The following is a 26,598-nucleotide window of genomic DNA, read 5'->3' as shown; positions in this document are numbered from 1 at the left end:
AGGTTGTGACACTGATGTACAGTATGTTGTGAGAGAGGCCAGGGAGGAGACCGGTGAGGTTGTGACACTGATGTACAGTATGTTGTGAGAGAGGCCAGGGAGGGGACCGGTGAGGTTGTGACACTGATGTACAGTATGTTGTGAGAGAGGCCAGGGAGGAGACCGGTGAGGTTGTGACACTGATGTACAGTATGTTGTGAGAGAGGCCAGGGAGGAGACCGGTGAGGTTGTGACACTGATGTACAGTATGTGTCGAGAGAGGCCAGGGAGGAGACCGGAGAGGTTGTGACACTGATGTACAGTATGTTGTGAGAGAGGCCAGGGAGGAGACGGTGAGGTTGTGACACTGATGTACAGTACGTTGTGAGAGAGGCCAGGGAGGAGACCGGTGAGGTTGTGACACTGATGTACAGTATGTGTCGAGAGAGGCCAGGGAGGAGACCGGTGAGGTTGTGACACTGATGTACAGTATGTTGTGAGAGAGGCCAGGGAGGAGACCGGTGAGGTTGTGACACTGATGTACAGTATGTTGTGAGAGAGGCCAGGGAGGAGACTGGTGAGGTTGTGACACAGACGTGCAGTATGTTGTGAGAGAGGCCAGGGAGGAGACCGGTGAGGTTGTGACACTGATATACAATATGTTGTGAGAGAGGCCAGGGAGGAGACCGGTGAGGTTGTGACACTGATGTACAGTATGTTGCGACAGAGGCCAGGGAGGAGACCGGTGAGGTTGTGACACTGATGTACAGTATGTTGTGAGAGAGGCCAGGGAGGAGACCGGTGAGGTTGTGACACTGACGTACAGTATGTTGTGAGAGAGGCCAGGGAGGAGACCGGTGAGGTTGTGACACTGATGTACAGTATGTGTCGAGAGGGACCAGGGAGGAGACCGGTGAGGTTGTGACAATGATGTACAGTATGTTGCGAGAGAGGCCAGGGAGGAGACCGGTGAGGTTGTGACACCGATGTACAGTATGTGTCGAGAGAGGCCAGGGAGGAGACCGGTGAGGTTGTGACACTGATGTACAGTATGTTGTGAGAGGGGCCAGGGAGGAGACCGGTGAGGTTGTGACACTGATGTACAGTATGTTGTGAGAGATGCCAGGGAGGAGACCGGTGAGATTGTGACACTGATGTACAGTATGTTGTGAGAGACGCCAGGGAGGAGACCGGTGAGATTGTGACACTGATGTACAGTATGTGTCGAGAGAGGCCAGAGAGGAGACTGGTGAGGTTGTGACACTGATGTACATTATGTTGTGAGAGGGGCCAGGGAGGAGACCGGTGAGGTTGTGACACTGATGTACAGTATGTGTCGAGAGAGGCCAGGGAGGGGACCGGTGAGGTTGTGACACCGATGTACAGTATGTGTCGAGAGAGGCCAGGGAGGAGACCGGTGAGATTGTGACACTGATGTACATTATGTTGTGAGAGAGGCCAGGGAGGAGACCGGTGAGGTTGTGACAGTGATGTACAGTATGTTGTGAGAGAGGCCAGGGAGGAGACCGGTGAGGTTGTGACACTGATGTACAGTATGTTGTGAGAGAGGCCAGAGAGGAGACCAGTGAGGTTGTGACACTGATGTACAGTATGTTGTGAGAGAGGCCAGTGAGGAGACCGGTGAGGTTGTGACACTGATGTACATTATGTTGTGAGAGAGGCCAGGGAGGAGACCGGTGAGGTTGTGACACTGATGTACAGTATGTTCTGAGAGGGGCCAGGGAGGAGACCGGTGAGGTTGTGACACTGATGTACAGTATGTTGTGAGAGAGGCCAGGGAGGAGACCAGTGAGGTTGTGACACTGATGTACAGTATGTTGTGAGAGAGGTCAGGGAGGAGACCGGTGAGGTTGTGACACTGATGTACAGTATGTGTCGAGAGGGACCAGGGAGGAGACCGGTGAGGTTGTGACAGTGATGTACAGTATGTTGTGAGAGAGGCCAGGGAGGAGACCGGTGAGGTTGTGACACTGATGTACAGTATGTGTCGAGAGAGGCCAGGGAGGAGACCGGTGAGGTTGTGACACTGATGTACAGTATGTTGTGAGAGAGGCCAGAGAGGAGACTGGTGAGGTTGTGACACTGATGTACAGTATGTTGTGAGAGAGGCCAGGGAGGAGACCGGAGAGGTTGTGACACTGATGTACAGTATGTTGTGAGAGACGCCAGGGAGGAGACCGGTAAGGTTGTGACACTGATGTACAGTATGTTGTGAGAGAGGCCAGGGAGGAGACCGGAGAGGTTGTGACACTGATGTACAGTATGTGTCGAGAGAGGCCAGGGAGGAGACAGGTGAGGTTGTGACACTGATGTACAGTATGTGTCGAGAGAGGCCAGGGAGGAGACCGGTGAGGTTGTGACACTGATGTACAGCATGTTGCGAGAGAGGCCAGGGAGGAGACCGGTGAGGTTGTGACACTGATGTACAGTATGTGTCGAGAGAGGCCAGGGAGGAGACCGGTGAGATTGTGACACTGATGTACAGTATGTGTCGAGAGAGGCCAGGGAGGAGACCGGTGAGATTGTGACACTGATGTACAGCATGTTGCGAGAGAGGCCAGGGAGGAGACCGGTGAGGTTGTGACACTGATGTACAGTATGTTGTGAGAGGGGCCAGGGAGGAGACCGGTGGGGTTGTGACACTGATATACAGTATGTTGTGACAGAGGCCAGGGAGGAGACCGGTGAGGTTGTGACACTGATGTACAGCATGTTGCGAGAGAGGCCAGAGAGGAGACCGGTGAGGTTGTGACACTGATGTACAGTATGTTGTGAGAGAGGCCAGGGAGGAGACCGTTGAGGTTCTGACACTGATGTACAGTATGTTGTGAGAGAGGCCAGGGAGGAGACCGGTGAGGTTGTGACACTGATGTACAGTATGTTGTGAGAGAGGCCAGGGAGGAGACCGGTGAGGTTGTGACACTGATGTACAGTATGTTGTGAGAGAGGCCAGGGAGGAGACCGGTGAGGTTGTGACACTGATATACAGTATGTTGTGAGAGAGGCCAGGGAGGAGACCGGTGAGGTTGTGACACTGATGTACAGTATGTTGTGAGAGAGGCCAGGGAGGAGACCGGTGAGGTTGTGACACTGATGTACAGTATGTTGTGAGAGAGGCCAGGGAGGAGACCGGTGAGGTTGTGACACTGATGTACAGTATGTTGTGAGAGGGGCCAGGGAGGAGACCGGTGAGGTTGTGACACTGATGTACAGTATGTTGTGAGAGAGGACAGGGAGGAGACCGGTGAGGTTGTGACACTGATGTACAGTATGTTGTGAGAGAGGTCAGGGAGGAGACCGGTGAGGTTGTGACACTGATGTACAGTATGTTGTGAGAGAGGCCAGGGAGGAGACCGGTGAGGTTGTGACACTGATGTACAGTATGTGTCGAGAGAGGCCAGGGAGGAGACCGGTGAGGTTGTGACACTGATATACAGTATGTTGTGAGAGAGGCCAGGGAGAAGACCGGTGAGGTTGTGACAGCGATGTACAGTATGTTGTGAGAGTGGCCAGGGAGGAGACCGGTGAGGTTGTGACACTGATGTACAGTATGTTGTGAGAGAGGCCAGGGAGGAGACCGGTGAGGTTGTGACAGTGATGTACAGTATGTTGTGAGAGGGGCCAGGGAGGAGACCGGTGAGGTTGTGACACAGATGTACAGTATGTTGTGAGAGAGGTCAGGGAGGAGACCGGTGAGGTTGTGACACTGATGTACAGTATGTGTCGAGAGGGACCAGGGAGGAGACCGGTGAGGTTGTGACAGTGATGTACAGTATGTTGTGAGAGAGGCCAGGGAGGAGACCGGTGAGGTTGTGACACTGATGTACAGTATGTGTCGAGAGGGGCCAGGGAGGAGACCGGTGAGGTTGTGACACTGATGTACAGTATGTTGTGAGGGAGGCCAGGGAGGAGACCGGTGATGTTGTGACACTGATGTACAGTATGTTGTGAGGGAGGCCAGGGAGGAGACCGGTGAGGTTATGACACTGATGTACAGTATGTGTCGAGAGGGGCCAGGGAGGAGACCGGTGAGGTTGTGACACTGATGTACAGTATGTTGTGAGAGAGCCCAGGGAGGAGACCGGTGAGGTTGTGACACTGATGTACAGTATGTTGTGAGAGAGTCCAGGGAGGAGACCGGTGAGGTTGTGACACTGATGTACAGTATGTGTCGAGAGGGGCCAGGGAGGAGACCGGTGAGGTTGTGACACTGATGTACAGTATGTTGTGAGGGAGGCCAGGGAGGAGACCGGTGAGGTTGTGACACTGATGTACAGTATGTTGTGAGGGAGGCCAGGGAGGAGACCGGTGAGGTTGTGACACTGATGTACAGTATGTGTCGAGAGGGGCCAGGGAGGAGACCGGTGAGGTTGTGACACTGATGTACAGTATGTTGTGAGGGAGGCCAGGGAGGAGACCGGTGAGGTTGTGACACTGATGTACAGTATGTGTCGAGAAAGGCCAGGGAGGAGACCGGTGAGGTTGTGACACTGATGTACAGTATGTTGTGAGGGAGGCCAGGGAGGAGACGGGTGAGGTTGTGACACTGATGTACAGTATGTTGTGAGGGAGGCCAGGGAGGAGACCGGTGAGGTTGTGACACTGATGTACAGTATGTGTCGAGAGAGGCCAGGGAGGAGACCGGTGAGGTTGTGACACTGATGTACAGTATGTTGTGAGAGAGGCCAGGGAGGAGACCGGTGAGGTTGTGACACTGATGTACAGTATGTTGTGAGGGAGGCCAGGGAGGAGACCGGTGAGGTTGTGACACTGATGTACAGTATGTGTCGAGAGAGGCCAGGGAGGAGACCGGTGAGGTTGTGACACTGATGTACAGTATGTTGTGAGAGAGGCCAGGGAGGAGACTGGTGAGGTTGTGACACTGATGTACAGTATGTTGTGAGAGAGGCCAGGGAGGAGACCGGAGAGGTTGTGACACTGATGTACAGTATGTGTCGAGAGAGGCCAGGGAGGAGACAGGTGAGGTTGTGACACTGATGTACAGTATGTGTCGAGAGAGGCCAGGGAGGAGACCGGTGAGGTTGTGACACTGATGTACAGCATGTTGCGAGAGAGGCCAGGGAGGAGACCGGTGAGGTTGTGACACTGATGTACAGTATGTTGTGAGAGAGGCCAGGGAGGAGACAGGTGAGGTTGTGACACTGATGTACAGTATGTGTCGAGAGAGGCCAGGGAGGAGACCGGTGAGGTTGTGACACTGATGTACAGTATGTTGTGAGAGGGGCCAGGGAGGAGACCGGTGGGGTTGTGACACTGATATACAGTATGTTGTGACAGAGGCCAGGGAGGAGACCGGTGAGGTTGTGACACTGATATACAGTATGTTGTGAGAGAGGCCAGGGAGGAGACCGGTGAGGTTCTGACACTGATGTACAGTATGTTGTGAGAGAGGCCAGGGAGGAGACCGGTGAGGTTGTGACACTGATGTACAGTATGTTGTGAGAGAGGCCAGGGAGGAGACCGGTGAGGTTCTGACACTGATGTACAGTATGTTGTGAGAGAGGCCAGGGAGGAGACCGGTGAGGTTGTGACACTGATGTACAGTATGTGTCGAGAGAGGCCAGGGAGGAGACCGGTGAGGTTGTGACACTGATGTACAGTATGTTGTGAGAGAGGCCAGGGAGGAGACCGGTGAGGTTGTGACACTGATATACAGTATGTTGTGAGAGAGGCCAGGGAGGAGACCGGTGAGGTTGTGACACTGATGTACAGTATGTTGTGAGAGAGGCCAGGGAGGAGACCGGTGAGGTTGTGACACTGATGTACAGTATGTTGTGAGAGAGGCCAGGGAGGAGACCGGTGAGGTTGTGACACTGATGTACAGTATGTTGTGAGAGAGGCCAGGGAGGAGACCGGTGAGGTTGTGACACTGATGTACAGTATGTTGTGAGAGAGGCCAGGGAGGAGACCGGTGAGGTTGTGACACTGATGTACAGTATGTGTCGAGAGAGGCCAGGGAGGAGACCGGTGAGGTTGTGACACTGATGTACAGTATGTTGTGAGAGGGGCCAGGGAGGAGACCGGTGAGGTTGTGACACTGATGTACAGTATGTTGTGAGAGAGGACAGGGAGGAGACCGGTGAGGTTGTGACACTGATGTACAGTATGTTGTGAGAGAGGTCAGGGAGGAGACCGGTGAGGTTGTGACACTGATGTACAGTATGTGTCGAGAGGGACCAGGGAGGAGACCGGTGAGGTTGTGACAGTGATGTACAGTATGTTGTGAGAGAGGCCAGGGAGGAGACCGGTGAGGTTGTGACACTGATGTACAGTATGTGTCGAGAGAGGCCAGGGAGGAGACCGGTGAGGTTGTGACACTGATATACAGTATGTTGTGAGAGAGGCCAGGGAGAAGACCGGTGAGGTTGTGACAGCGATGTACAGTATGTTGTGAGAGTGGCCAGGGAGGAGACCGGTGAGGTTGTGACACTGATGTACAGTATGTTGTGAGAGAGGCCAGGGAGGAGACCGGTGAGGTTGTGACAGTGATGTACAGTATGTGTCGAGAGAGGCCAGGGAGGAGACCGGTGAGGTTGTGACACTGATGTACAGGATGTTGTGAGAGAGGCCAGGGAGGAGACCGGTGAGGTTGTGACACTGATGTACAGTATGTGTCGAGAGAGGCCAGGGAGGAGACCGGTGAGGTTGTGACACTGATGTACAGTATGTTGTGAGAGAGGCCAGGGAGGAGACCGGTGAGGTTGTGACACTGATGTACAGTATGTTGTGAGAGAGGCCAGGGAGAAGACCGGTGAGGTTGTGACAGCGATGTACAGTATGTTGTGAGAGTGGCCAGGGAGGAGACCGGTGAGGTTGTGACACTGATGTACAGTATGTTGTGAGAGGGGCCAGGGAGGAGACCGGTGAGGTTGTGACACTGATGTACAGTATGTTGTGAGAGAGGTCAGGGAGGAGACCGGTGAGGTTGTGACACTGATGTACAGTATGTGTCGAGAGGGACCAGGGAGGAGACCGGTGAGGTTGTGACAGTGATGTACAGTATGTTGTGAGAGAGGCCAGGGAGGAGACCGGTGAGGTTGTGACACTGATGTACAGTATGTGTCGAGAGGGGCCAGGGAGGAGACCGGTGAGGTTGTGACACTGATGTACAGTATGTTGTGAGGGAGGCCAGGGAGGAGACCGGTGAGGTTGTGACACTGATGTACAGTATGTTGTGAGGGAGGCCAGGGAGGAGACCGGTGAGGTTATGACACTGATGTACAGTATGTGTCGAGAGGGGCCAGGGAGGAGACCGGTGAGGTTGTGACACTGATGTACAGTATGTTGTGAGAGAGTCCAGGGAGGAGACCGGTGAGGTTGTGACACTGATGTACAGTATGTGTCGAGAGGGGCCAGGGAGGAGACCGGTGAGGTTGTGACACTGATGTACAGTATGTTGTGAGGGAGGCCAGGGAGGAGACCGGTGAGGTTGTGACACTGATGTACAGTATGTTGTGAGGGAGGCCAGGGAGGAGACCGGTGAGGTTGTGACACTGATGTACAGTATGTTGTGAGGGAGGCCAGGGAGGAGACCGGTGAGGTTATGACACTGATGTACAGTATGTGTCGAGAGGGGCCAGGGAGGAGACCGGTGAGGTTGTGACACTGATGTACAGTATGTTGTGAGAGAGTCCAGGGAGGAGACCGGTGAGGTTGTGACACTGATGTACAGTATGTTGTGAGAGGGGCCAGGGAGGAGACCGGTGAGGTTGTGACACTGATGTACAGTATGTTGTGAGAGAGGCCAGGGAGGAGACCGGTGAGGTTGTGACACTGATGTACAGTATGTTGTGAGGGAGGCCAGGGAGGAGACCGGTGAGGTTGTGACACTGATGTACAGTATGTGTCGAGAGGGGCCAGGGAGGAGACCGGTGAGGTTGTGACACTGATGTACAGTATGTTGTGAGAGAGGCCAGGGAGGAGACCGGTGAGGTTGTGACACTGATGTACATTATGTTGTGAGAGAGGCCAGAGAGGAGACCGGTGAGGTTGTGACACTGATGTACAGTATGTTGTGAGGGAGGCCAGGGAGGAGACCGGTGAGGTTGTGACACTGATGTACAGTATGTTGTGAGGGAGGCCAGGGAGGAGACCGGTGAGGTTGTGACACTGATGTACAGTATGTTGTGAGAGAGGCCAGGGAGGAGACCGGTGAGGTTGTGACACTGATGTACAGTATGTTGTGAGAGAGGCCAGGGAGGAGACCGGTGAGGTAGTGACACTGATGTATAGTATGTTGTGAGAGGGGCCAGGGAGGAGACCGGTGAGGTTGTTACACTGATGTACAGTATGTGTCGAGAGAGGCCAGAGAGGAGACCGGTGAGGTTGTGACACTGATGTACAGTATGTTGTGAGAGAGTCCAGAGAGGAGACCGGGGAGGTTGTGACACTGATGTACAGTATGTTGTGAGAGAGGCCAGGGAGGAGACCGGTGAGGTTGTGACACTGATGTACAGTATGTGTCGAGAGAGGCCAGGGAGGAGACCGGTGAGGTTGTGACAGTGATGTACAGTATGTTGTGAGAGAGGCCAGGGAGGAGACCGGTGAGGTTGTGACACTGATGTACAATATGTGTCGAGAGGGGCCAGGGAGGAGACAGGTGAGGTTGTGACACTGATGTACAGTATGTTGTGAGGGAGGCCAGGGAGGAGACCGGTGAGGTTGTGACACTGATGTACAGTATGTTGTGAGGGATGCCAGGGAGGAGACCGGTGAGGTTATGACACTGATGTACAGTATGTGTCGAGAGGGGCCAGGGAGGAGACCGGTGAGGTTGTGACACTGATGTACAGTATGTTGTGAGAGAGGCCAGGGAGGAGACCGGTGAGGTTGTGACACTGATGTACAGTATGTTGTGACGGAGGCCAGGGAGGAGACCGGTGAGGTTGTGACACTGATGTACAGTATGTGTCGAGAGGGGCCAGGGAGGAGACCGGTGAGGTTGTGACACTGATGTACAGTATGTTGTGAGGGAGGCCAGGGAGGAGACTGGTGAGGTTGTGACACTGATGTACAGTATGTTGTGAGGGAGGCCAGGGAGGAGACCGGTGAGGTTGTGACAGTGATGTACAGTATGTTGTGAGAGGGGCCAGGGAGGAGACCGGTGAGGTTGTGACACTGATGTACAGTATGTGTCGAGAGAGGCCAGGGAGGAGACCGGTGAGGTTGTGACAATGATGTACAGTATGTGTCGAGAGAGGCCAGGGAGGAGACCGGTGAGGTTGTGACACTGATGTACAGTATGTTGTGAGGGAGGCCAGGGAGGAGACCGGTGAGGTTGTGACACTGATGTACAGTATGTTGTGAGGGAGGCCAGGGAGGAGACCGGTGAGGTTGTGACACTGATGTACAGTATGTTGTGAGAGAGGCCAGGGAGGAGACCGGTGAGGTTGTGACACTGATGTACAGTATGTTGTGAGAGAGGCCAGGGAGGAGACTGGTGAGGTAGTGACACTGATGTATAGTATGTTGTGAGAGGGGCCAGGGAGGAGACCGGTGAGGTTGTTACACTGATGTACAGTATGTGTCGAGAGAGGCCAGAGAGGAGACCGGTGAGGTTGTGACACTGATGTACAGTATGTTGTGAGAGAGGCCAGGGAGGAGACCGGTGAGGTTGTGACACTGATGTACAGTATGTGTCGAGAGAGGCCAGGGAGGAGACCGGTGAGGTTGTGACACTGATGTACAGTATGTTGTGAGAGAGGCCAGGGAGGAGACCGGTGAGGTTGTGACACTGATGTACAGTATGTGTCGAGAGAGGCCAGGGAGGAGACCGGTGGGGTTCTGACACTGACGTACAGTATGTTGTGAGAGGGGCCAGGGAGTAGACCGGTGAGGTTGTGACACTGATGTACAGTATGTTGTGAGAGAGGCCAGGGAGGAGACCGGTGAGGTTGTGACACTGATGTACAGTATGTGTCGAGAGAGGCCAGGGAGGAGACCGGTGAGGTTGTGACACTGATGTACAGTATGTTGTGAGAGAGGCCAGGGAGGAGACCGGTGAGGTTGTGACACTGATGTACAGTATGTGTCGAGAGAGGCCAGGGAGGAGACCGGTGGGGTTCTGACACTGACGTACAGTATGTTGTGAGAGGGGCCAGGGAGTAGACCGGTGAGGTTGTGACACTGATGTACAGTATGTTGTGAGAGAGGCCAGGGAGGAGACCGGTGAGGTTGTGACACTGATGTACAGTATGTGTCGAGAGAGGCCAGGGAGGAGACCGGTGAGGTTGTGACACTGATGTACAGTATGTTGTGAGAGAGGCCAGGGAGGAGACCGGTGAGGTTGTGACACTGATGTACAGTATGTGTCGAGAGAGGCCAGGGAGGAGACCGGTGAGGTTGTGACAGTGATGTACAGTATGTTGTGAGAGAGGCCAGGGAGGAGACCGGTGAGGTTGTGACACTGATGTACAGTATGTGTCGAGAGGGGCCAGGGAGGAGACCGGTGAGGTTGTGACACTGATGTACAGTATGTTGTGAGGGAGGCCAGGGAGGAGACCGGTGAGGTTGTGACACTGATGTACAGTATGTTGTGAGGGAGGCCAGGGAGGAGACCGGAGAGGTTGTGACACTGATGTACAGTATGTGTCGAGAGAGGCCAGGGAGGAGACCGGTGAGGTTGTGACACTGATGTACAGTATGTGTCGAGAGGGGCCAGGGAGGAGACCGGTGAGGTTGTGACACTGATGTACAGTATGTTGTGAGGGAGGCCAGGGAGGAGACCGGTGAGGTTGTGACACTGATGTACAGTATGTTGTGAGGGAGGCCAGGGAGGAGACCGGTGAGGTTGTGACACTGATGTACAGTATGTGTCGAGAGGGGCCAGGGAGGAGACCGGTGAGGTTGTGACACTGATGTACAGTATGTTGTGAGGGAGGCCAGGGAGGAGACCGGTGAGGTTGTGACACTGATGTACAGTATGTTGTGAGAGAGGCCAGGGAGGAGACCGGTGAGGTTGTGACACTGATGTACAGTATGTGTCGAGAGAGGCTAGGGAGGAGACCGGTGAGGTTGTGACACTGATGTACAGTATGTTGTGAGGGAGGCCAGGGAGGAGACCGGTGAGGTTGTGACACTGATGTACAGTATGTTGTGAGGGAGGCCAGGGAGGAGACCGGTGAGGTTGTGACACTGATGTACAGTATGTGTCGAGAGAGGCCAGGGAGGAGACCGGTGAGGTTGTGACACTGATGTACAGTATGTTGTGAGGGAGGCCAGGGAGGAGACCGGTGAGGTTGTGACACTGATGTACAGTATGTTGTGAGGGAGGCCAGGGAGGAGACCGGTGAGGTTGTGACACTGATGTACAGTATGTGTCGAGAGAGGCCAGGGAGGAGACCGGTGAGGTTGTGACACTGATGTACAGTATGTTGTGAGGGAGGCCAGGGAGGAGACCGGTGAGGTTGTGACACTGATGTACAGTATGTGTCGAGAGAGGCCAGGGAGGAGACCGGTGAGGTTGTGACACTGATGTACAGTATGTTGTGAGAGGGGCCAGGGAGGAGACCGGTGAGGTTGTGACACTGATGTATAGTATGTTGTGAGAGGGGCCAGGGAGGAGACCGGTGAGGTTGTGACACTGATGTACAGTATGTGTCGAGAGAGGCCAGGGAGGAGACCGGTGAGGTTGTGACACTGATGTACAGTATGTTGTGAGAGAGGCCAGAGAGGAGACCGGTGAGGTTGTGACACTGATGTACAGTATGTTGTGACAGAGGCCAGGGAGGAGACCGGTGAGGTTGTGACACTGATGTACAGTATGTTGTGAGAGGGGCCAGGGAGGAGACCGGTGAGGTTGTGACACTGATGTACAGTATGTTGTGAGAGAGCCCAGGGAGGAGACCGGTGAGGTTGTGACACTGATGTACAGTATGTTGTGAGAGAGGCCAGGGAGGAGACCGGTGAGGTTGTGACACTGATGTACAGTATGTTGTGAGAGAGGCCAGGGAGGAGACCGGTGAGGTTGTGACACTGATGTACAGTATGTTGTGACAGAGGCCAGGGAGGAGACCGGTGAGGTTGTGACACTGATGTACAGTATGTTGTGAGAGGGGCCAGGGAGGAGACCGGTGAGGTTGTGACACTGATGTACAGTATGTTGTGAGAGAGCCCAGGGAGGAGACCGGTGAGGTTGTGACACTGATGTACAGTATGTTGTGAGAGAGGCCAGGGAGGAGACCGGTGAGGTTGTGACACTGATGTACAGTATGTTGTGAGAGAGCCCAGGGAGGAGACCGGTGAGGTTGTGACACTGATGTACAGTATGTTGTGAGAGAGGCCAGGGAGGAGACCGGTGAGGTTGTGACACTGATGTACAGTATGTTGTGAGAGAGTCCAGAGAGGAGACCGGGGAGGTTGTGACACTGATGTACAGTATGTTGTGAGAGAGGCCAGGGAGGAGACCGGTGAGGTTGTGACACTGATGTACAGTATGTTGTGAGAGAGCCCAGGGAGGAGACCGGTGAGGTTGTGACACTGATGTACAGTATGTTGTGAGAGAGGCCAGGGAGGAGACCGGTGAGGTTGTGACACTGATGTACAGTATGTTGTGAGAGAGTCCAGAGAGGAGACCGGGGAGGTTGTGACACTGATGTACAGTATGTTGTGAGAGAGGCCAGGGAGGAGACCGGTGAGGTTGTGACACTGATGTACAGTATGTGTCGAGAGAGGCCAGGGAGGAGACCGGTGAGGTTGTGACACTGATGTACAGTATGTGTCGAGAGGGGCCAGGGAGGAGACCGGTGAGGTTGTTACACTGATGTACAGTATGTGTCGAGAGAGGCCAGGGAGGAGACCGGTGAGGTTGTGACACTGATGTACAGTATGTGTCGAGAGGGGCCAGGGAGGAGACAGGTGAGGTTGTGACACTGATGTACAGTATGTTGTGAGGGAGGCCAGGGAGGAGACCGGTGAGGTTGTGACACTGATGTACAGTATGTTGTGAGGGAGGCCAGGGAGGAGACCGGTGAGGTTATGACACTGATGTACAGTATGTGTCGAGAGGGGCCAGGGAGGAGACCGGTGAGGTTGTGACACTGATGTACAGTATGTTGTGAGAGAGTCCAGGGAGGAGACCGGTGAGGTTGTGACACTGATGTACAGTATGTTGTGAGAGAGGCCAGGGAAGAGACCGGTGGGGTTGTGACACTGATGTACAGTATGTTGTGAGAGGGGCCAGGGAGGAGACCGGTGAGGTTGTGACACTGATGTACAGTATGTTGTGAGGGAGGCCAGGGAGGAGACCGGTGAGGTTGTGACACTGATGTACAGTATGTTGTGACGGAGGCCAGGGAGGAGACCGGTGAGGTTGTGACACTGATGTACAGTATGTGTCGAGAGGGGCCAGGGAGGAGACCGGTGAGGTTGTGACACTGATGTACAGTATGTTGTGAGGGAGGCCAGGGAGGAGACTGGTGAGGTTGTGACACTGATGTACAGTATGTTGTGAGGGAGGCCAGGGAGGAGACCGGTGAGGTTGTGACACTGATGTACAGTATGTGTCGAGAGAGGCCAGGGAGGAGACCGGTGAGGTTGTGACACTGATGTACAGTATGTTGTGAGGGAGGCCAGGGAGGAGACCGGTGAGGTTGTGACACTGATGTACAGTATGTTGTGAGGGAGGCCAGGGAGGAGACCGGTGAGGTTGTGACACTGATGTACAGTATGTGTCGAGAGAGGCCAGGGAGGAGACCGGTGAGGTTGTGACACTGATGTACAGTATGTTGTGAGAGAGGCCAGGGAGGAGACTGGTGAGGTAGTGACACTGATGTATAGTATGTTGTGAGAGGGGCCAGGGAGGAGACCGGTGAGGTTGTTACACTGATGTACAGTATGTGTCGAGAGAGGCCAGAGAGGAGAACGGTGAGGTTGTGACACTGATGTACAGTATGTTGTGAGAGAGTCCAGAGAGGAGACCGGTGAGGTTGTGACACTGATGTACAGTATGTTGTGAGAGAGGCCAGGGAGGAGACCGGTGAGGTTGTGACACTGATGTACAGTATGTGTCGAGAGAGGCCAGGGAGGAGACCGGTGAGGTTGTGACACTGATGTACAGTATGTTGTGAGAGAGGCCAGGGAGGAGACCGGTGAGGTTGTGACACTGATGTACAGTATGTGTCGAGAGAGGCCAGGGAGGAGAACGGTGGGGTTCTGACACTGACGTACAGTATGTTGTGAGAGGGGCCAGGGAGTAGACCGGTTAGGTTGTGACACTGATGTACAGTATGTTGTGAGAGAGGCCAGGGAGGAGACCGGTGAGGTTGTGACACTGATGTACAGTATGTTGTGAGAGAGGCCAGGGAGGAGACCGGTGAGGTAGTGACACTGATGTATAGTATGTTGTGAGAGGGGCCAGGGAGGAGACCGGTGAGGTTGTTACACTGATGTACAGTATGTGTCGAGAGAGGCCAGAGAGGAGACCGGTGAGGTTGTGACACTGATGTACAGTATGTTGTGAGAGAGGCCAGGGAGGAGACCGGTGAGGTTGTGACAGTGATGTACAGTATGTTGTGAGAGGGGCCAGGGAGGAGACCGGTGAGGTTGTGACACTGATGTACAGTATGTTGTGAGAGAGGCCAGGGAGGAGACCGGTGAGGTTGTGACACTGATGTACAGTATGTTGTGAGAGAGGCCAGGGAGGAGACCGGTGAGGTTGTGACAGTGATGTACAGTATGTTGTGAGAGAGGCCAGGGAGGAGACCGGTGAGGTTGTGACACTGACGTACAGTATGTTGTGAGAGAGCCCAGGGAGGAGACCGGTGAGGTTGTGACACTGATGTATAGTATGTTGTGAGAGGGGCCAGGGAGGAGACCGGTGAGGTTGTTACACTGATGTACAGTATGTGTCGAGAGAGGCCAGAGAGGAGACCGGTGAGGTTGTGACACTGATGTACAGTATGTTGTGAGAGAGGCCAGGGAGGAGACCGGTGAGGTTGTGACACTGATGTACAGTATGTGTCGAGAGAGGCCAGGGAGGAGACCGGTGAGGTTGTGACAGTGATGTACAGTATGTTGTGAGAGAGGCCAGGGAGGAGACCGGTGAGGTTGTGACACTGATGTACAGTATGTGTCGAGAGGGGCCAGGGAGGAGACCGGTGAGGTTGTGACACTGATGTACAGTATGTTGTGAGGGAGGCCAGGGAGGAGACCGGTGAGGTTATGACACTGATGTACAGTATGTGTCGAGAGGGGCCAGGGAGGAGACCGGTGAGGTTGTGACACTGATGTACAGTATGTTGTGAGAGAGGCCAGGGAGGAGACCGGTGAGGTTGTGACACTGATATACAGTATGTTGTGAGAGAGGCCAGGGAGGAGACCGGTGAGGTTGTGACAGTGATGTACAGTATGTTGTGAGAGAGGCCAGGGAGGAGACCGGTGAGGTTGTGACACTGATGTACAGTATGTTGTGAGAGAGGCCAGGGAGGAGACCGGTGAGGTTGTGACACTGATGTACAGTATGTTGTGAGAGAGGCCAGGGAGGAGACCGGTGAGGCTGTGACACTGATGTACAGTATGTTGTGAGAGAGTCCAGGGAGGAGACCGGTGAGGTTGTGACACTGATGTACAGTATGTGTCGAGAGGGGCCAGGGAGGAGACCGGTGAGGTTGTGACACTGATGTACAGTATGTTGTGAGAGAGGCCAGGGAGGAGACCGGTGAGGTTGTGACACTGATGTACAGTATGTGTCGAGAGAGGCCAGGGAGGAGACCGGTGGGGTTCTGACACTGACGTACAGTATGTTGTGAGGGAGGCCAGGGAGGAGACCGGTGAGGTTGTGACACTGATGTACAGTATGTGTCGAGAGAGGCCAGGGAGGAGACCGGTGAGGTTGTGACACTGATGTACAGTATGTTGTGAGAGAGGCCAGGGAGGAGACCGGTGAGGTTGTGACACTGATGTACAGTATGTTGTGAGAGAGGCCAGGGAGGAGACCGGTGAGGTAGTGACACTGATGTATAGTATGTTGTGAGAGGGGCCAGGGAGGAGACCGGTGAGGTTGTTACACTGATGTACAGTATGTGTCGAGAGAGGCCAGAGAGGAGACCGGTGAGGTTGTGACACTGATGTACAGTATGTTGTGAGAGAGTCCAGAGAGGAGACCGGTGAGGTTGTGACACTGATGTACAGTATGTTGTGAGAGAGGCCAGGGAGGAGACCGGTGAGGTTGTGACACTGATGTACAGTATGTGTCGAGAGAGGCCAGGGAGGAGACCGGTGGGGTTCTGACACTGACGTACAGTATGTTGTGAGAGGGGCCAGGGAGTAGACCGGTTAGGTTGTGACACTGATGTGCAGTATGTTGTGAGAGAGGCCAGGGAAGAGACCAGTGAGGTTGTGACACTGATGTACAGTATGTTGTGAGAGAGGCCAGGGAGGAGACCAGTGAGGTTGTGACACTGATGTACAGTATGTTGTCAGAGAGGCCAGGGAGGAGACCGGTGAGGTTGTGACACTGATGTACAGTATGTTGTGAGAGAGGCCAGGGAGGAGACCGGTGAGGTTGTGACACTGATATACAGTATGTTGTGAGAGAGGACAGGGAGGAGACCGGTGAGATTGTGACACTGATGTACAGTATGTTGTGAGAGAGGCCAGGGAGGAGACCGGTGAGGTTGTGACACTGATGTACAGTATGTTGTGAGAGGGGCCAGGGAGGAGACCGGTGAGGTTGTGACACTGATGTACAGTATGTTGTGAGAGAGGCCAGGGAGGAGACCGGTGAGGTTGTGACACTGATGTACAGTATGTTGTGAGAGGGGCCAGGGAGGGGACCGGTGAGGTTGTGACACTGATGTACAGTATGTTGTGAGAGAGGCCAGGGAGGAGACCGGTGAGGTTGTGACACTGATGTACAGTATGTGTCGAGAGAGGCCAGGGAGGAGACCGGTGAGGTTGTGACACTGATGTACAGTATGTTGTGAGAGGGGCCAGGGAGGAGACCGGTGAGGTTGTGACACTGATGTACAGTATGTGTCGAGAGAGGCCAGGGAGGAGACCGGTGAGGTTGTGACACTGATTTACAGTATGTGTCGAGAGAGGCCAGGGAGGAGACCGGTGAGGTTGTGACACTGATGTACAGTATGTTGTGAGAGAGGCCAGGGAGGAGACCGGTGAGGTTGTGACACTGATGTACAGTATGTTGTGAGAGAGGCCAGGGAGGAGACCGGTGAGGTTGTGACACTGATGTACAGTACGTTGTGAGAGAGTCCAGGGAGGAGACCGGTGAGGTTGTGACACTGATGTACAGTATGTTGTGAGAGAGGCCAGGGAGGAGACCGGTGAGGTTGTGACACTGATGTACAGTATGTTCTGAGAGGGGCCAGGGAGGGGACCGGTGAGGTTGTGACACTGATGTACAGTATGTTGTGAGAGAGGCCAGGGAGGAGACCGGTGAGGTTGTGACACTGATGTACAGTATGTGTCGAGAGAGGCCAGGGAGGAGACCGGTGAGGTTGTGACACTGATGTACAGTATGTTGTGAGAGAGGCCAGGGAGGAGACCGGTGAGGTTGTGACACTGATGTACAGTATGTTGTCAGAGAGGCCAGGGAGGAGACCGGTGAGGTTGTGACACTGATGTACAGTATGTGTCGAGAGGGACCAGGGAGGAGACCGGTGAGGTTGTGACAGTGATGTACAGTATGTTGTGAGAGGGGCCAGGGAAGAGACCGGTGAGTTTGTGACACTGATGTACAGTATGTGTCGAGATAGGCCAGGGAGGAGACCGGTGAGGTTGTGACACTGATATACAGTATGTTGTGAGAGGCGCCAGGGAGGAGACCGGTGAGGTTGTGACACTGATGTACAGTATGTTGTGAGAGAGGCCAGGGAGGAGACCGGTGAGGTTGTGACACTGATGTACAGTATGTTGTGAGAGTCGCCAGGGAGGAGACCGGTGAGGTTGTGACACTGATGTACAGTATGTTGTGAGAGAGGCCAGGGAGGAGACCGGTGGGGTTCTGACACTGATGTACAGTATGTTGTGAGAGAGGCCAGGGAGGAAACCGGTGAGGTTGTGACACTGATGTACAGTATGTTGTGAGAGAGGCCAGGGAAGAGACCAGTGAGGTTGTGACACTGATGTACAGTATGTTGTGAGAGGGGCCAGGGAGGAGACCGGTGAGGTTGTGACGCTGATGTACAGTATGTGTCGAGAGAGGCCAGGGAGGAGACCGGTGAGGTTGTGACACTGATGTACAGTATGTGTCGAGAGAGGCCAGGGAGGAGACCGGTGAGGTTGTGACACTGATATACAGTATGTTGTGAGAGAGGCCAGGGAGGAGACCGGTGAGGTTGTGACACTGATGTGCAGTATGTTGTGAGAGAGGCCAGGGAGGAGACCGGTGAGGTTGTGACACTGATGTACAGTATGTTGTGAGAGAGGCCAGGGAGGAGACCGGTGAGGTTGTGACACTGATATACAGTATGTTGTGAGAGAGGCCAGGGAGGAGACCGGTGAGGTTGTGACACTGATGTGCAGTATGTTGTGAGAGGGGCCAGGGAGGAGACCGGTGAGGTTGTGACACTGATATACAGTATGTTGTGAGAGGGGCCAGGGAGGAGACCGGTGAGGTTGTGACACTGATGTACAGTATGTTGTGAGAGAGTCCAGAGAGGAGACCGGTGAGGTTGTGACAATGATGTACAGTATGTGTCGAGAGAGGCCAGGGAGGGGACCGGTGAGGTTGTGACACTGACGTACAGTATGTTGTGAGAGAGCCCAGGGAGGAGACCGGTGAGGTTGTGACACTGATGTACAGTATGTGTCGAGAGAGGCCAGGGAGGAGACCGGTGAGGTTGTGACACTGATGTACATTATGTTGTGAGAGGGGCCAGGGAGGAGACCGGTGAGGTTGTGACACTGATGTACAGTATGTTGTCAGAGAGGCCAGGGAGGAGACCGGTGAGGTTGTGACACTGATGTACAGTATGTGTTGAGAGAGGCCAGGGAGGAGACCGGTGGGGTTCTGACACTGACGTACAGTATGTTGTGAGAGGGGCCAGGGAGGAGACCGGTGAGGTTGTGACACTGATGTACAGTATGTTGTGAGAGAGGCCAGGGAGGAGACCAGTGAGGTTGTGACACTGATGTACAGTATGTTGTGAGAGGGGCCAGTAAGGAGACCGGTGAGGTTGTGACACTGATGTACAGTATGTGTCGAGAGAGGCCAGGGAGGAGACCGGTGAGGTTGTGACACTGATGTACAGTATGTTGTGAGAGGGGCCAGGGAGGAGACCGGTGAGGTTGTGACACTGATGTACAGTATGTGTCGAGAGAGGCCAGGGAGGAGACCGGTGAGGTTGTGACACTGATGTACAGTATGTTGTGAGAGAGGCCAGGGAGGAGACCGGTGAGGTTGTGACACTGATGTACAGTATGTGTCGAGAGAGGCCAGGGAGGAGACCGGTGAGGTTGTGACACTGATGTACAGTATGTGTCGAGAGAGGCCAGGCAGGGGACCGGTGAGGTTGTGACACTGATGTACAGTATGTTGTGAGAGAGGCCAGGGAGGAGACCGGTGAGGTTGTGACACTGATGTACAGTATGTTGTGAGAGGGGTCAGGGAGGAGACCGGTGAGGTTGTGACACTGATGTACAGTATGTTGTGAGAGGGGCCAGGGAGGAGACCGGTGAGGTTGTGACACTGATGTACAGTATGTTGTGAGGGAGGCCAGGGAGGAGACCGGTGAGGTTGTGACACTGATGTACATTATGTTGTGAGAGAGGCCAGGGAGGAGACCGGTGAGGTTGTGACACTGATATACAGTATGTGTCGAGAGAGGCCAGGGAGGAGACCGGTGAGGATCGACACTGATGTACATTATGTTGTGAGAGAGGCCAGGGAGGAGACCGGTGAGGTTGTGACACTGATATACAGTATGTTGTGAGAGAGCCCAGGGAGGAGACCGGTGAGGTTGTGACACTGATGTACAGTATGTTGTGAGAGAGGCCAGGGAGGAGACCGGTGAGGTTGTGACACTGATGTACAGTATGTGTCGAGAGGGGCCAGGGAGGAGACCGGTGAGGTTGTGACACTGATGTACAGTATGTTGTGAGAGAGGCCAGGGAGGAGACCGGTGAGGTTGTGACACTGATATACAGTATGTTGTGAGAGAGGACAGGGAGGAGACCGGTGAAATTGTGACACTGATGTACAGTATGTTGTGAGAGAGGCCAGGGAGGAGACCGGTGAGGTTGTGACACTGATGTACAGTATGTTGTGAGAGAGGACAGGGAGGAGACCGGTGAGATTGTGACAATGATGTACAGTATGTTGTGAGAGGGGCCAGGGAGGAGACCGGTGAGGTTGTGACACTGATGTACAATATGCTGTGAGAGGGGCCAGGGAGGGGACCGGTGAGGTTTTGACACTGATGTACAGTATGTTGTGAGAGAGGCCAGGGAGGAGACCGGTGAGGTTGTGCCACTGATGTACAGTATGTTGTGAGAGGGGCCAGGGAGGAGACCGGTGTGGTTGTGACACTGATGTACAGTATGTTGTGAGAGAGGCCACGGAGGAGACCGGTGTGGTTGTGACACTGATGTACAGTATGTTGTGAGAGAGGCCAGGGAGGAGAGCGGTGAGGTTGTGACACTGATATACAGTATGTTGTGAGAGAGGCCAGGGAGGAGACCGGTGAGGTTGTGCCACTGATGTACAGTATGTTGTGAGAGAGGCCAGGGAGGAGACCGGTGAGGTTGTGACACTGATATACAGTATGTTGTGAGAGAGGCCAGGGAGGAGACCGGTGAGGTTGTGTCACTGATGTAAAGTATGTTGTGAGAGGCGCCAGGGAGGAGACCGGTGAGGTTGTGACACTGATGTACAGTATGTTGTGAGAGAGGCCAGGGAGCAGACCGGTGGGGTTCTGACACTGATGTACAGTATGTTGTGAGAGAGGCCAGGGAGGAGAGCGGTGAGGTTGTGACACTGATGTACAGTATGTTGTGAGAGAGGCCAGGGAGGAGACCGGTGAGGTTGTGTCACTGATGTAAAGTATGTTGTGAGAGGCGCCAGGGAGGAGACCGGTGAGGTTGTGACACTGATGTACAGTATGTTGTGAGAGAGGCCAGGGAGCAGACCGGTGGGGTTCTGACACTGATGTACAGTACGTTGTGAGAGAGGCCAGGGAAGAGACCAGTGAGGTTGTGACACTGATGTACAGTATGTTGTGAGAGGGGCCAAGGAGGAGACCGGTGAGGTTGTGACACTGATGTACAGTATGTTGTGAGAGAGGCCAGAGAGGAGACCGGTGAGGTTGTGACACTGATGTACAGTATGTTGTGAGAGAGGACAGGGAGGAGACCGGTGAGGTTGTGACACTGATGTACAGTATGTGTCGAGAGGGGCCGGGGAGGAGACCGGTGAGGTAGTGACACTGATGTACAGTATGTGTCGAGAGAGGCCAGGGAGGAGACCGGTGAGGTTGTGACAGTGATGTACAGTATGTTGTGAGAGAGGCCAGGGAGGAGACCGGTGAGGTTGTGACACTGATGTACAGTATGTGTCGAGAGAGGCCAGGGAGGAGACCGGTGAGGTTGTGACACTGATGTACAGTATGTGTCGAGAGAGGCCAGGGAGGAGACCGGTGAGGTTGTGACACTGATGTGCAGTATGTTGTGAGAGGGGCCAGGGAGGAGACCGGTGAGGTTGTGACACTGATATACAGTATGTTGTGAGAGGGGCCAGGGAGGAGACCGGTGAGGTTGTGACACTGATGTACAGTATGTTGTGAGAGAGGCCAGGGAGGAGACCGGTGAGGTTGTGACACGGATGTACAGTATGTGTCGAGAGAGGCCAGAGAGGAGACCGGTGAGGTTGTGACACTGATGTACAGTATGTTGTGAGAGAGTCCAGAGAGGAGACCGGTGAGGTTGTGACACTGATGTACAGTATGTGTCGAGAGAGGCCAGGGAGGAGACCGGTGAGGTTGTGACACTGATGTACAGTATGTTGTCAGAGAGGCCAGGGAGGAGACCGGTGAGGTTGTGACACTGATGTACAGTATGTGTTGAGAGAGGCCAGGGAGGAGACCGGTGGGGTTCTGACACTGACGTACAGTATGTTGTGAGAGGGGCCAGGGAGGAGACCGGTGAGGTTGTGACACTGATGTACAGTATATTGTGAGAGAGGCCAGGGAGGAGACCGGTGAGGTTGTGACACTGATGTACAGTATGTGTCGAGAGAGGCCAGGGAGGAGACCGGTGAGGTTGTGACACTGATGTACAGTATGTTGTGAGAGAGGCCAGGGAAGAGACCAGTGAGGTTGTGACACTGATGTACAGTATGTGTCGAGAGAGGCCAGGGAGGAGACCGGTGAGGTTGTGACACTGATATACAGTATGTGTCGAGAGAGGCCAGGGAGGAGACCGGTGAGGTTGTGACACTGATGTACAGTATGTTGTGAGAGAGGCCAGGGAGGAGACCGGTGAGGTTGTGACACTGATGTACATTATGTTGTGAGAGAGGCCAGGGAGGAGACCGGTGAGGTTGTGACACTGATGTACAGTATGTGTCGAGAGAGGCCAGGGAGGAGACCGGTGAGGTTGTGACACTGATATACAGTATGTGTCGAGAGAGGCCAGGGAGGAGACCGGTGAGGTTGTGACACTGATGTACATTATGTTGTGAGAGAGGCCAGGGAGGAGACCGGTGAGGTTGTGACAGTGATGTACAGTATGTTGCGACAGAGGCCAGGGAGGAGACCGGTGAGGTTGTGACACTGATGTACAGTATGTTGTGAGAGAGGCCAGGGAGGAGACCGGTGAGGTTGTGACACTGATGTACAGTATGTGTCGAGAGGGGCCAGGGAGGAGACCGGTGAGGTTGTGACACTGATGTACAGTATGTTGTGAGAGAGGCCAGGGAGGAGACCGGTGAGGTTGTGACACTGATATACAGTATGTTGTGAGAGAGGCCAGTGAGGAGACCGGTGAGGTTGTGACACTGATGTACAGTATATTGTGAGAGAGGCCAGGGAGGAGTCCGGTGAGGTTGTGACACTGATGTACAGTATGTTGTGAGAGAGGCCAGGGAGGAGACCGGTGAGGTTGTGACACTGATGTACATTATGTTGTGAGAGAGGCCAGGGAGGAGACCGGTGAGGTTGTAACACTGATATACAGTATGTTGTGAGAGAGGCCAGGGAGGAGACCGGTGAGGTTGTGACACTGATGTACAGTATGTTGTGAGAGAGGCCAGGGAGGAGACCAGTGAGGTTGTGACACTGATGTACAGTATGTTGTGAGAGAGGACAGGGAGGAGACCGGTGAGGTTGTGACACTGATGTACAGTATGTGTCGAGAGGGGCCAGGGAGGAGACCGCTGAGGTAGTGACACTGATGTACAGTATGTTGTGAGAGGGGCCAGGGAGGAGACCGGTGAGGTTGTGACACTGATGTACAGTATGTGTCGAGAGAGGCCAGGGAGGAGACCGGTGAGGTTGTGACACTGATATACAGTATGTGTCGAGAGAGGCCAGGGAGGAGACCGGTGAGGTTGTGACACTGATGTACAGTATGTTGTGAGAGAGGCCAGGGAGGAGACCGGTGAGGTTGTGACAATGACGTACAGTATGTTGTGAGAGGGGCCAGGGAGGAGACCGGTGAGGTTGTGACACTGATGTACAGTATGTGTCGAGAGAGGCCAGAGAGGAGACCGGTGAGGTTGTGACACTGATGTACAGTATGTTGTGAGAGAGTCCAGAGAGGAGACCGGTGAGGTTGTGACACTGATGTACAGTAGGTGTCGAGAGAGGCCAGGGAGGAGACCGGTGAGGTTGTGACACTGATGTACAGTATGTGTCGAGAGAGGCCAGGGAGGAGACCGGTGAGGTTGTGACACTGATGTACAGTATGTGTCGAGAGAGGCCAGGGAGGAGACCGGTGGGGTTCTGACACTGACGTACAGTATGTTGTGAGAGGGGCCAGGGAGGAGACCGGTGAGGTTGTGACACTGATGTACAGTATGTTGTGAGAGAGGCCAGGGAAGAGACCAGTGAGGTTGTGACACTGATGTACAGCATGTTGTGAGAGAGGCCAGGGAGGAGACCGGTGAGGTTGTGACACTGATGTACAGCATGTTGTGAGAGAGGCCAGGGAGGAGACCGGTGAGGTTGTAACACTGATATACAGTATGTTGTCAGAGAGGCCAGGGAGGAGACCGGTGAGGTTGTGACACTGATGTACAGTATGTGTCGAGAGAGGCCAGGGAGGAGACCGGTGGGGTTCTGACACTGACGTACAGTATGTTGTGAGAGGGGCCAGGGAGGAGACCGGTGAGGTTGTGACACTGATGTACAGTATGTTGTGAGAGAGGCCAGGGAAGAGACCAGTGAGGTTGTGACACTGATGTACAGCATGTTGTGAGAGAGGCCAGGGAGGAGACCGGTGAGGTTGTGACACTGATGTACAGTATGTTGTGAGAGAGTCCAGAGAGGAGACCGGTGAGGTTGTGACACTGATGTACAGTATGTTGTGAGAGAGGCCAGGGAGGAGACCGGTGAGGTTGTGACACTGATGTACCGTATGTTGTGAGAGAGGCCAGGGAGGAGACCGGTGAGGTTGTGACACTGATGTACAGTATGTTGTGAGAGAGGCCAGGGAGGAGACCGGTGAGGTTGTGACACTGATGTACAGTATGTTGTGAGAGAGGCCAGGGAGGAGACCGGTGAGGTTGTGACAATGACGTACAGTATGTTGTGAGAGGGGCCAGGGAGGAGACCGGTGAGGTTGTGACACTGATGTACAGTATGTTGCGACAGAGGCCAGGGAGGAGACCGGTGAGGTTGTGACACTGATGTACAGTATGTGTCGAGAGGGGCCAGGGAGGAGACCGGTGAGGTTGTGACACTGATGTACAGTATGTTGTGAGAGAGCCCAGGGAGGAGACCGGTGAGGTTGTGACACTGATGTACAGTATGTTGTGAGAGAGGCCAGGGAGGAGACCGGTGAGGTTGTGACACTGATGTACAGTATGTTGTGAGAGAGGCCAGGGAGGAGACCGGTGAGGTTGTGACACTGATGTACCGTATGTTGTGAGAGAGGCCAGGGAGGAGACCGGTGAGGTTGTGACACTGATGTACAGTATGTTGTGAGAGGGGCCAGGGAGGAGACCGGTGAGGTTGTGACAATGATGTACAGTATGTTGTCAGAGAGGCCAGGGAGGAGACCGGTGAGGTTGTGACACTGATGTACAGTATGTGTCGAGAGAGGCCAGGGAGGAGATAGGTGGGATTCTGACACTGACGTACAGTATGTTGTGAGAGGGGCCAGGGAGGAGACCGGTGAGGTTGTGACACTGATGTACAGTATGTTGTGAGAGAGGCCAGGGAAGAGACCAGTGAGGTTGTGACACTGATGTACAGTATGTTGTGAGAGAGGCCAGGGAGGAGACCAGTGAGGTTGTGACACTGATGTACAGTATGTTGTGAGAGAGGCCAGGGAGGAGACCGGTGAGGTTGTGACACTAATGTACAGTATGTGTCGAGAGAGGCCAGGGAGGAGACCGGTGAGGTTGTGACACTGATGTACAGTATGTTGTCAGAGAGGCCAGGGAGGAGACCGGTGAGGTTGTGACACTGATGTACAGTATGTGTCGAGAGAGGCCAGGGAGGAGACCGGTGGGGTTCTGACACTGACGTACAGTATGTTGTTGGAGGGGCCAGGGAGGAGACCGGTGAGGTTGTGACACTGATGTACAGTATGTTGTGAGAGAGGCCAGGGAAGAGACCAGTGAGGTTGTGACACTGATGTACAGTATGTTGTGAGAGAGGCCAGGGAGGAGACTAGTGAGGTTGTGACACTGATGTACAGTATGTTGTGAGAGGGGCCAGTGAGGAGACCGGTGAGGTTGTGACACTGATGTACAGTATGTTGTGAGAGAGGCCAGGGAGGAGACCGGTGAGGTTGTGACACTGATGTACAGTATGTTGTGAGAGAGTCCAGGGAGGAGACCGGTGAGGTTGTGACACTGATGTACAGTATGTTGTGAGAGGGGCCAGGGAGGAGACCGGTGAGGTTGTGACACTGATGTACAGTATGTTGTGAGAGAGGCCAGGGAGGAGACCGGAGAGGTTGTGACACTGATGTACAGTATGTTGTGAGAGAGGCCAGGGAGGAGACCGGTGAGGTTGTGACACTGATGTACAGTATGTGTCGAGAGAGGCCAGGGAGGAGACCGGTGAGGTTGTGACACTGATGTACAGTATGTTGTGAGAGAGGCCAGGGAGGAGACAGGTGAGGTTGTGACACCGATGTACAGTATGTTGTGAGAGAGGCCAGGGAGGAGACCGGTGAGGTTGTGACACTGATGTACAGTATGTGTCGAGAGAGGCCAGGGAGGAGACTGGTGAGGTTGTGACACTGATGTACAGTATGTTGTGAGAGGGGCCAGGGAGGAGACCGGTGAGGTTGTGACACTGATGTGCAGTATGTTGTGAGAGAGGCCAGGGAGGAGACCGGTGAGGTAGTGACACTGATGTACAGTATGTTGTGAGAGACGCCAGGGAGGAGACCGGTGAGGTTGTGACACTGATGTACAGTATGTGTCGAGAGAGGCCAGGGAGGAGACCGGTG

The sequence above is a fragment of the Hypanus sabinus genome, chromosome 10 (assembly GCF_030144855.1).
Source record: "Hypanus sabinus isolate sHypSab1 chromosome 10, sHypSab1.hap1, whole genome shotgun sequence".
In the NCBI taxonomy this organism is placed as follows: Eukaryota; Metazoa; Chordata; class Chondrichthyes; order Myliobatiformes; family Dasyatidae; genus Hypanus; species Hypanus sabinus.
This window is presented reverse-complemented; position numbering follows the sequence as displayed.